Genomic DNA, 11,308 nt, shown 5'->3' with positions numbered 1-11,308 from the left:
ACATTTTTAAAAGGACTCTTCCATGATCATTTGTTAAAAATCTCTGTAATACTTGTGCTTTTTGAATTATTCTTTTACTCATTTTTGCTCAATGAAATTGGTTATCCAGTTCAGCAATCCATGATCCATTGCACTGTTGTCTTAGTAAAATTAAAATATAAAAACGACAAAAATCAGCTTTTTTTTTTTTTTTTAAATCCATCTGTGAATCTAAAAGAGAAAGCTAAACTTTGAAGAAAGGCTACGGTAGATACTGTGGACCATCACCCAGATCCCCCTTTAAAACTAAGACGCTTACTCCTCCAGCTGTTTGAAGTATTAGCTGCTTATGGCTCACAGACGAGTCATTCTTTGGACATTGCCCTTGCCTGAAGACCGCTACCTGGCCCAAAGTTACACCCCTCCTGGATGCAGCCAGCAGACACATAAGGGCAGGGGTGCAAAGGTCCTACTCCTTTCCCTCAATTCAGATCAACTGAAGGGTCGTGTCAGCTCCAAAACTCCCTGTAGGATGGGATGAACCCTCTGTTGCAACAGCATTGGAGTTCAGTCTCTCCCTTGACCCAATCCAGTTTCCCCTCACCCTTCACAGTTGTTCCCAAAAGAACGCCAAAACTTGCTACTTGCAAATCTCAGATAACAGATTCTATTTTTCTGGGATCCTGACCTATGTCAACGGTGTTTTAAAGGATATGCCTATAGACAGGCAAGAGTGTCTACCTCTTTAAGAAGAGAGATGTAGGAAGAGGGACTCTAGCACAATAATGATGATGGGTAAAAAGATCCATTTGCATATTTTTTCCCCTGTACTAAAGCCCATGCAAAGAGCTCATGCCTCATCACCTCAGGGACCCAGGTTCCTCTGACCATTTGGGGTGTGGGTTGTGAGGAAATCCACCTGCTCACCGTGTCAATTACCTGAGCATGGGGTATCTGTCCCCTCTCTCACCATCATCCAGGGATCACTGCCTCGCTTCAGAGAAGACCTCAATTCTGCTTTAAAAAGCCCTGCATAGAGGAAAAGAAAATGTTCTTCTCGATGCTTTGAGTATCAGAGAATTTAGACCCAGTATTTGGCTATACACACAGTGATTGTGGGTCCCAGTTTGCTTTAGTTACTCCAGCATCCTTTGTAACATTCCCTTTCACTTTCAAACTCCACCTAGGATGGAGGATAAGTTATATATTGACACTAAAGAAAGAGGAAGCCCCAGAGCAGTGTTCTTTCACAGTTCTGCCCACAAATCACCTTTTAAAAATAGTTCTCTAGCCAAATTTCGGCTCTGTGATCACATTTGCTCTGTTGCCTTTGAGAAAGGCAGGGAGATTTGAGGAGACTGGGATACATACAGTTTGGATGTCTACAGTATGAGTGTGCCCATCTCTTCTTTCAGAAAGCTCCCCCAGGTTATTTAGGGATAGGGAGCTGATGTACAGTAGGAAGAAAAAGCTCAAAGTAAGCAGCTTATCAATGAATGGGAAAGATCTTCTTACCCAAAGTTATCAGATGTTTGTAGTTTTCCCATATTACCTTCTCGTACAGCATCTAGATATCCCCACTGCTCCCGAGATAAGTCAATGAACACATCTCCAAATTTTATTGACTTCTGAAATAACAAATACTTTATGATCTCCAACTGACCAAATAATCAAGTAGTCCTGGAAGAATTAGTCTTGGTCACTTGGGACGTAAAAAATGGAAGGTTGAAAAAAAAAATGGAAGGTTGAGTATGAGCATAAACTTAGGTTGCAAGGTTGACTCAGTAGAAAGAGAAGACACAAAGTAACAATATCAGGAATTAAATAGTAGCCATCACGGCAGACCCTCCAGACATCAAAGAAATGATAAGGGATACTATGAACAACTCTGCACATGCACTTTGACAACTTAAAGGGACTGATTCCTCAAAAAGCATAAACTATTATAACCTACCCATATGAAATAGATATCCCTAAAATTAATAAGGATGGGTGCCTGGGTGGCTCAGACGGTTGAGCGTCTGCCTTCGGCTCGGGTCATGATCCCTGGGTCCTGGGATCGAGTCCCACATCGGGCTCCCTGCTCCTTGGGAGCCTGCTTCTCCCTCTGTCTGTCTCTCTCATGAATAAATAAATAAAATCTTTAAAAAAAATAAAATAAAATAAAATAAAATTAATAAGGAAATTAAATTCAGAAATGGAGAGCAGATTAGTGGTTGCCCAAGGCTAGGGATAGAGTGGAGATGGGCTGGGTATGCCTGTAAGGGAGTAGATGAGATTTTTACAATGATGCAATAGCTCTGTATCCTGACTGCCCTTGTGGTTTATACTAATCTACACCTATGATGTAGAATGATTTACACACATTCTACCAATGTCAGTTTCCTAGCTTTTACATTGTACTATACTTACCACATAAGTTGTAGCCAACAGTAGAAACTGGGTGAAGGGTACAGAGAACCCCTCTATATTGTCTTTGTAACTCCCATAAATCTATAACTCAAAATCGAGGCTTAAAGAACATGTAGTTGGATGTGAAATAAAGACGTAAGAGTCTTGGAAGACTCTTGAGTCATCCACATCAGATTACTGGGTAGCACGTATGCCCCTAGCTTGTCAAGTTATGATGCACACTGAACACTTTAGGGAGTGTTTTTGCCCTTGCAGAGTTTAAGGAAGATGAGTTACTTCTTTTCACTAGAAAATTAGGATTACAACAGGTAGTGCTAAATACTATGTTACATTGGCCAAGGGATGTCAAAAAGTGAGATCAGTTTGTATAGGAGTGATGCCTTCAAAGAGGAGGCAAATTTGGGTTGTGTCATAAATGAAAAAGAGGCAGGATTCAACGGAGAAATTCCCAGAAATGCATCCTACGATAAATATATAACAGTTAACAGGAAATATGTCCATAGCAGTGTTTTATAACAGTGAAAAAAGTAGAAAATTACCTACATTGAGGGATTGGTCAACTTATACCTATTTGGGGATGTACTACAAAGAAGCCATTAAAGTCAATAATTTATATATTATCAGTTGTATATTGTAATTTAATGACTTGTAGAATTTATGCTAAACTGATAATATATAAATTTTATATAGTGTGACTTTGAAAAAACATACACGTTTCTAGGAAAAATTACAAACAGTGAGATGTGGCCGTATTAATAGATTTTCTTTGTAATCTGTATTTTCAACTTTCCCACTGAATAGGTATGATTTTTTTCTTTAAGGCATTATTTTAATAGAAGCAGAAAAGTTGTCCAGGACTTTTGGGCTGACTGAGGAATGAACCCAGTTCTTGAGCCTGGAGTGTCTGACATGATTGTGTTACGGGAAGGAAGTTACCCTGGAAATACATTTCTCTGAACATTCCTTTTGGTGCAGATAAAGTATTCAGGACTCACATTAGAAGACTTAAAATTGTCAGACCAGAAAGATCACTAAACGGTTCAAGGACCCATGCAGAGGACACAAAATAACGTAAAGTCACAGCGTATATAGTAGGAGCTCATTATGATCAAGGACTAACTTTTCTCTATTAAATTTAATTTAGAAACAATAGATTGGTTTGTGCCAAAACATTCCTTTGGCACCCATTAAGTCCTACCCTTCAGAGTCCCCTCTACCTTTCACTGCCCATGTAGTGATAGAGCACAGAAAGTTAATGTCCAAATGTTCAATGTCAAAGACACAAAGAAGAATTTTACACTGATTAATATTATTCTTATTCAGAATCTGCATTAACCTTTATGCACCAATACTGTATGCTTTAAATCAAGTAAAAAATAGAAACAAAAAGAAAACCACAGGGAATTCGACATCTCTGTCTCAGAAAACAGTTCACCTAGGCAAATTGAACAAAGAAGAAGAGTGTCACAATTAAACTTGATCTAAATGTTACAAAGTTACTTTAAATGCAACAATCAGGTAATAGCCAGCCTTTATAGTCTGGCAATGTATTAGGAACAAAGAAAATCGCAGATTCTAAAGGCAGAAATTCTATGTCAGATTCTATGCCCAAACTGCAATCATGTTTATTAAAAAGCCAAACAGAAAACAAAATAATGATGTGTTATTCTGGAAAATTTTTAATTATGAAGCACTACAGCAAAAGAGGTATTAACTCAGATTTTGAACTATTTAGAAACTAGAATATACGTATCAACATTTTCAGGATGTGGCCAAAGAAATATCTGAAGAAATATACACCTGGGGTGCCTGCAGCCAGGCACCTCAGCCAGTAGGGCTGGTTCTACTGCAACTCTTGATCTCAGAGTCATGAGTTTGAGCCCCACATTGGGCATGGAGTCTACCTGATATAATAATAAGGAAATAGAAATTTAAAAATAAATGTATAGCCTTACCTGGAGTAACACTCTTAAATAGGTACAGTGCGATGAGAGCTATTAGTGGGAACAGGACATCAAACGAGAACCAGAGATTATCATGCCAGCCCCTTTCAACCCTAAAGAAAAATGATGTGACTGGAAAAAAAATATATGATTCTCTAAGACCAAAAGGCATTTGTATTAAGAAAGATTACAAGAGAAACTCCAAGTATAAAAAGCAAGAATGACCTACCTACAGTTATTACTATTCAGAAATGAAAAAAGTATGCATCTATATTCCAATAAATTTGTATTTTTAGGGAAAGCAGAATAAATTATAGGACTATTAACAGTTTTGGACTCAGAAAATACTTCTGACCAATGTCTCCAGAGTAAACAAAATCATTTCTTAAAAAGGGACATGGCCTTGACCATTTTATGTAGAGAGCCAATCAAAACTTCAAAGAATGGGGCACCTTCCTGGCTCAGTCAATAGAGAGTGTGACTCTTGATCCTGGGATTGTGAGTTCAAGCCCCATGTTGGAGTAGAGTTCACTTAAAAAAAGTTTTTTTTAATAAAAATAAATAAATGAAAACTTCAAAGGACACATTTCCTTTTTATACAAAGCAGAAGAAAGAAAATCGGTATGGGAAAGTTCACCACCTTAGTCTACGAGACAAAGACACCCCCAAAACAAACAGGGCAAACATACATGTAGCCACAAACGAATAAGTAAACTGGTTTCTATTTTAAACAGATACAATTTCTAAGTATAAAATAGCAGAATTATTCTGCTATATAGTTAATACATTTTGCTCCTTGGGATGAGCACAAAGGTCGATTATTGATTATAAAGACCCTGTTATTCAAATTTAGCACTTTAACAGAGGAAAGAAAAACTCCCAGTGGGTACCAAACTGTGAATTTGATAAGATTCAGCCAATTTTCAAAACAATACTATTTGCTGGGGCTCCTGGGTGGCTCAGTTGGTTAATCGGCTGCCTTGGGCTCAGGTCATGATCCTGGAGTCCCGGGATCCAGCCTGGCATGGAGGCCCCTCACCCCCTGCATCAGGCTTCCTGCTCAGCAGGGAGTCAGCTTCTTCCTCTGCTCCTCTCCTGCTCATGCTTGCTCGCGTGCTCTCTCTGTCTCTCTTGCTCACTCTTTCTCTTGAATAAATAAAACATTTTAAAAAAGAGAAACAAGTGTCATCAATCCTGCTTCTTCCAGCAGACAAGAAAAACATGCCTCAATAAGCACATTGTATAATGATAGAGACAACTAAGTATGGAATGTTTGGGACATGAGTGGATCACCTACTGGTTTTTCTGTGACTGCGTTCTATTGTGCCAAGTGTTACTACTGCATTCCTGGCATATGCGAATCTGTATTTTGTAATGAATGGAGTATGTTTGAATCTGCCTAGGTAAAGTGCCCTGGGTGTTGTGACTGTATTTGCATAATCTATTGAGTGGGTATCTCAGTCCTTTCTTTAAAGATGTAGATTCTGCAGGAGAATATTGCTACGTAAGGATATGTGTATAGATGTATGACTTTCACAAGCTCGATAATGGTAAATAAGCCACCAGAAATGGCTTCTACTTAATACTTCACACCCATCGATTACCAATTACTTTGCATATGGTCACAAACTATTTCTCAAATCCGTTCCCTTCTGTCCTTTTCCAGATGCAGTCCTGGTCCAGGTCCCTCCCTGTAACAGTCCCTGGGGAAGTGAGTGCCCTCAGCCCCACACAGTGCCCTGCTCCTCCACTCCTTCCTGCTCTGGGCAGTGGGTGAGGGATCCCCAGTGTCCCAACACTCCCCCTCTGCCTGCCTTTCAACAGGAAGCCTATCTGGAGTCAGTCCTGAGCTATTCTGTTTATTAGAAGTATTACTCTGCTTTTCTAAAAAAAAAAAAAAAAAAGTCCTCCCTGGTCTCCTAATTATTTTCCTTTCAGATGAACTTTTAGAAATGTCTGTCAAGTAAAACATCAAAGCAAAAACTAAACCAATCAGATTTTAGTTGGGATTTTGTTAGACCAAAACACACTTCCCAAAGGTGTGCAGTGTTATTCATGTGTGTTTTTTCTTTCCCTCTTTACTTTTTTCCTTCTTTCCAAGGCAGTTTGTGGGAAAAAGTGGTCGCAAGATTGGCCCCCATGGGTTGGAGGCAAAGCTTTAAGATCACCCCATCCATGCCAGCAAGGACCCTAAATTCTTTATTTCTTCGCCTGCCCTAAAGTCCCCCCAGGTCTACCAAGGTAGACCTCAGCTCGAGATCTGCTTTCCAGGGCTGGAGGAAGCTGGGGGAGGCTTAATTTGCCTTCATTCCTTTCTCAGTCAGTGTACTCTATATGCTAGTCGGGAGCATGGAAATGCATGAGAACTCTCTTTCCAGATGTGAGTGTGGTTCACTCACTTTCCTATCACAGTCATTTGGTAAGCCGCACACTTGTTTTACACAATTCTCCAGAAGTGTTTTATATTTCACAGATTTAAAAAGTAAAGAAAAAGCGAATAACCAGACTTGATTCCATAAAAGCAGAGCGCTTGACAGTGAGGTACTTGAGGGCAGCTGAAAAGATGGTTGACTTGTAGTTGCCGCAGTTTCCCTGATAAGAGATGATCCGCAGTGCTTGTGTGGTTCCTAGAAATAATCATGCCCGGCTTCAGATCCCAGATCTGCCACTGAGATGTTCCTCTGACCTTGAGCAAGTTACTAAATCTGTGTGGTTCCCTTTCCTCTTTTGGAAAATGAAGGTGCTGTTAGGAGGATTGAATGAGATTAGGAAGGAAAAGCTGTAGCACCTTGCTCCTCAAAATGTGGTGGGGGCCAAGCAGCGTGGGCATCCCTGGGGACTGCTAAGAATGCAGAATCTCATGCCCCACTGCACCTTGGCTGAATAATTTTAACAAGGTTGCCAGGGGATTCTGCCCACATAGCCTAGCACCTAACAGGCACATAGGCATCCATCTGATCAGTGTTGTTCTTACAAGCCTCCATACTTACGTTCTTTTTTTTTTTTAAATGTTTTATTTATTTACTTGAGAGAGAGAGACAGAGATAGCTAGAGAAATGAGCTGGGAGGAGAGGGAGAAGCAGGCTTCCCGCTGAGCAGGGAGCCTGATGCAGGGCTCTATCCCAGGACCTGAGATCATGACCTGAGCCGAAGGCAGACACTTAACCGACCGAGCCACCCAGGTGCCCCAGGTTCTTTTTTTTTTTCCTCATTTTTTAAAATATGAATTCTATTAACCTATAATGTATTATTAGTTTCAGAGATAGAGGTCAGTGATTCATCAGTCTTATACAGTACCCAATGCTCATTACATCACATGCCCTCCTTAATGTCCATCACCCAGTTACTCCAACCCCCCCACCAGCAACCTTCAGTTTGTCTCCTAGGATTAAGAGTCTCTTATGGTTTGTCTCCCTCTCTGATTTCTTTTTTTTTTTTAAGATTTTATTTATTTATTTGACAGAGACACAGTGAGAGAGGGAACACAAGCAGGGGGGAGTGGGAGAGGGAGAAGCAGGCTTCCCGTGGAGCAGGGAGACTGATGGGGGGCTCAATCCCAGGATCCTGGGAGCATGACCTGAGCCAAAGGTAGATGCCTAACGACTGAGCCACCCAGGCGCCCCTCCCTCTCTGATTTCTTAACTATATCCACCTTCATGATCATGAGGTTAGGGTTTAAATCCTCATTTTTTTTTAAGATTTTATTTATTTATTTGAGAGAGAGAGAACATGAGACGGGAGAGGGTCAGAGGGAGAAGCAGAAGGGGAGCCCGATGCGGGGCTTGATCCTGAGACTCCGGGATCATGACCTGAGATGAAGGCAGACACTTAACCAACTGAGCCACCCGGGCACCCCATAAATCCTCATTTTAATAAGTAAAGTAAGGCTCATCCAACTGAAGTAGAGGTCATATAGCTAGTGGATGGAGTTGCTTTGGGGTTCAAAAAGATATTTAACTCTAAATTTCATTATCTTTTCAATACATATTTATGCCTAAAATTAAAAATGTATGCACCATTTTATCCTTAATATCAAAATGATGTAAAAATTATCTTTGGGGCGCCTGGCTGGCTCAGCCGGTAGAGCCTGTGACTCATGATCTCAGGGTTGTAAGTTCGAGCCCCACGCTGGGTGTAGAGATTACTTAAAACTGAAATCTTTAAAATAATAAATTAAATAAATAAAAAATAAAAATATCCTTAATCACATGTATCCCCTATGCCAAATAATTATGGAGAAGATATTGAATTAATCTTACTATTGTGGTGATTGCACTTCAAAAAGTCAGACAGTGAGAATTGTAAGCCTACCCTAACCTCTCAAGTCCGGCTGTGTCTTCAGTAGCCCAGTATAGAGTTTATAGCTCAGTCTGAGGTTCTAGATCAAGTTCATTTGACCCCCACATCCAAGCTCCAGAGGAACACGAGCTCAAGAGAAGGAATAGGGGGATAGTTCTAGAAGCATCTTGGAGGGCACCCTCCCTAACCTGAGACCTGTTAGGACAGAGTAATAGATTCCCTGGAAGGAGGAGGTCCTAGACAGCTGGGCTTGAAGCAGTTCCTGATTCTCCGGCTTACAGTGAGCAAAATTAGGATAACATCACCACATCGCATGGGCCGAGTTCGGTGTGACAGTGGAAGCTGTGGGCAAACTTTGAGAGGTGAGCAGTAAGCCAGGGCAAAAGGGGCTGGTAAGGGACAAGGTCTAAGGGGGAAATAAACATTATTGTAGGGTATTTGAGGGGTTGGCCTTGGAATAAGAGCTCACCAACCCCAGCAGATGAAATGTGCCTCCATCTTCCCTACATTATACACCAATTCTATTTTCTGCTTCCTCTTTCCAGATCCTGGGATGGTCCTATACCATAGGTGTTACCATACCTAACTGATTTTTTTTCCCCCTCGATCCTGGTCAAGATGAAGAAAAGCTTTTCCTCTTAGCTAAAGAATCACTGAAAGGTAGTACTGGGGTGAACTTTGTAAGATACCTAAATCTTGCTCCTTGTTTACAATGGCAATAAAATTAGGGTAGAATGAGTAACTTGTCTAGGATCACATATATAGTGAGTGACAGAATTAAGACTAGAATTGAGAGAAACCTCCTGCCACTGTTTTTAGATGGAATCTAATCTAGAAATGGATGAATTTCTAGAAAAATATCAATTACCAAAACTGATGATAGAAGAAATGGAAAATCTACATAATTCTTTAACTATTTAAAATTCTTTTTAAAATTGATTCTATAATTTAAATTTTAAGGTCCCAGATATTATTACTGATTAACTGTACCAAATACATAAGGAAGAAGTAACCCAATTTTACAGAATTGTTCTAGAGAGTAGAAAAAGAGGAAATATTCTTCAGCTTATTTTATTGGCCAATATATTATCTTTTTTCACAAAACATTAATTTTTTTTAATTTAGTCAATAGCCATTCTTTAATAGAGTAGTTCAGCCTACTTACATTTGTTAAAATTAGTACACCCATTCTCCCTTTATCATTGGGTAAATTTAATTGTATTGTTGTAGATTTTTCTTTTGTTTTTAATCAAGAATGGGTATGGGATTTTATTGAATGCTTGCAGAGCATCTATTAAAATAGCTATAGAGTTTTTCATACTTTAATATGATAAAATAACTTTTTGGATGTTGGATTATCTCTGTATTCCTGAGATAAATCCAACTTAGTCATAAAATACTGTTTTAAAACATTATTTATGTTTTAAAACATTACTAGATTTGGGTCACCTGTAGAAGGGTGAGGTATAAAAAAGAGGTCATTGGGAAGTTAAAAAAAGACTTCCAATTTTTTTGCCTTTTTTCTCCATTTTATGATTGAAAATTTATAACATTCACAAAAGTAGAAAAAATAGTAAAAACTCAGGTACCCGTTTAGCAGTTACAATAGTTGTTAATCATTGGCCAACATAATCTGGGTATCAAAACCAAATAAGGATATTATAAGAATGAAACATTAAAAGTCGATCTCATGGGGCACCTGGGTGTCTCAGTCAGCTAAGTGTCTGCCTTCAGCTCAGGTCATGATCCTAGGGTCCTGGGATCGAGCCCCACATCAGGCTCTATGCTCAGTGGGGAGCCTGCTTCTCTCTCTCCCTCTTCCTACCACTCTGCCTACTTGTGCTCTCTCTCTGTGTCAAATAAAATCTTTTTTTTCAAGATTTTATTTATTTATTTGACAGAGAGAGACACAGCGAGAGAGGGAACACAAGCAGGGGGAGTGGGAGAGGGAGAAGCAGGCTTCCCGCCAAGCAGGGAGCCCGATTCGGGGCTCAATCCCAGGACCCTGGGATCATGACCTGAGCTGAAGGCAGACACTTAACGACTGAGCCACCTAGGCACCCCTCAAATAAATAAAATCTTTAAAAAAAAATCTTTAAATAAATAAATAAAAGTCGATCACATTCATGAAGTAGAGTTCTAAACAAAATATTAGCAAATAAAATTGGGCAATATTTCTTCTAGTTTTATTGAAATATAATTGACATATAGTACTGTATAAGTTTAAGATGTACAGCATAGTGACTTAACTTTTTTTTTTAAGATTTTATTTTTTTTAAGTAATCCCTACACCCAAGGTGGGGCTTGAACCTACAACCCTGAGATCAAGAGTCACATGCTAACCTGACTGAGCCGGCCAGGGGCCCCTGACTTGACTTTCATATTTTATGAAACAGTTACCATAATGGGTTTAGGTAACATCCATTATCTCACACAGATACCAAGAAAAGAAAAAGGCAATATTTTTAAAAGGTGAGAGTTCATGGCCAAGTTGGATTTAGTCCAGGAATACAGTATTTGCTTAACTCTAGAAACTAACCAGTGAGGGGCGCCTGGGTGGCTCAGTCATTAAGTGTCTGCCTTTGGCTCAGGTCATGATCCCAGAGTCCTGGCATCAAGCCCCGCATGGGGCTCCCTACTCAGTGGGAAGCCTGCTTCCCCCTCTGCCTGCCGCT

The sequence above is a fragment of the Eumetopias jubatus genome, unplaced genomic scaffold (genome assembly GCF_037043125.1).
Source record: "Eumetopias jubatus isolate StellerSeaLion01/CBP00866 unplaced genomic scaffold, mEumJub1_p1.0 scaffold_9, whole genome shotgun sequence".
Taxonomy (NCBI): Eukaryota; Metazoa; Chordata; class Mammalia; order Carnivora; family Otariidae; genus Eumetopias; species Eumetopias jubatus.
The sequence above is the reverse complement of the archived record's forward strand: the minus strand, read 5'-3'. Positions refer to the sequence as shown.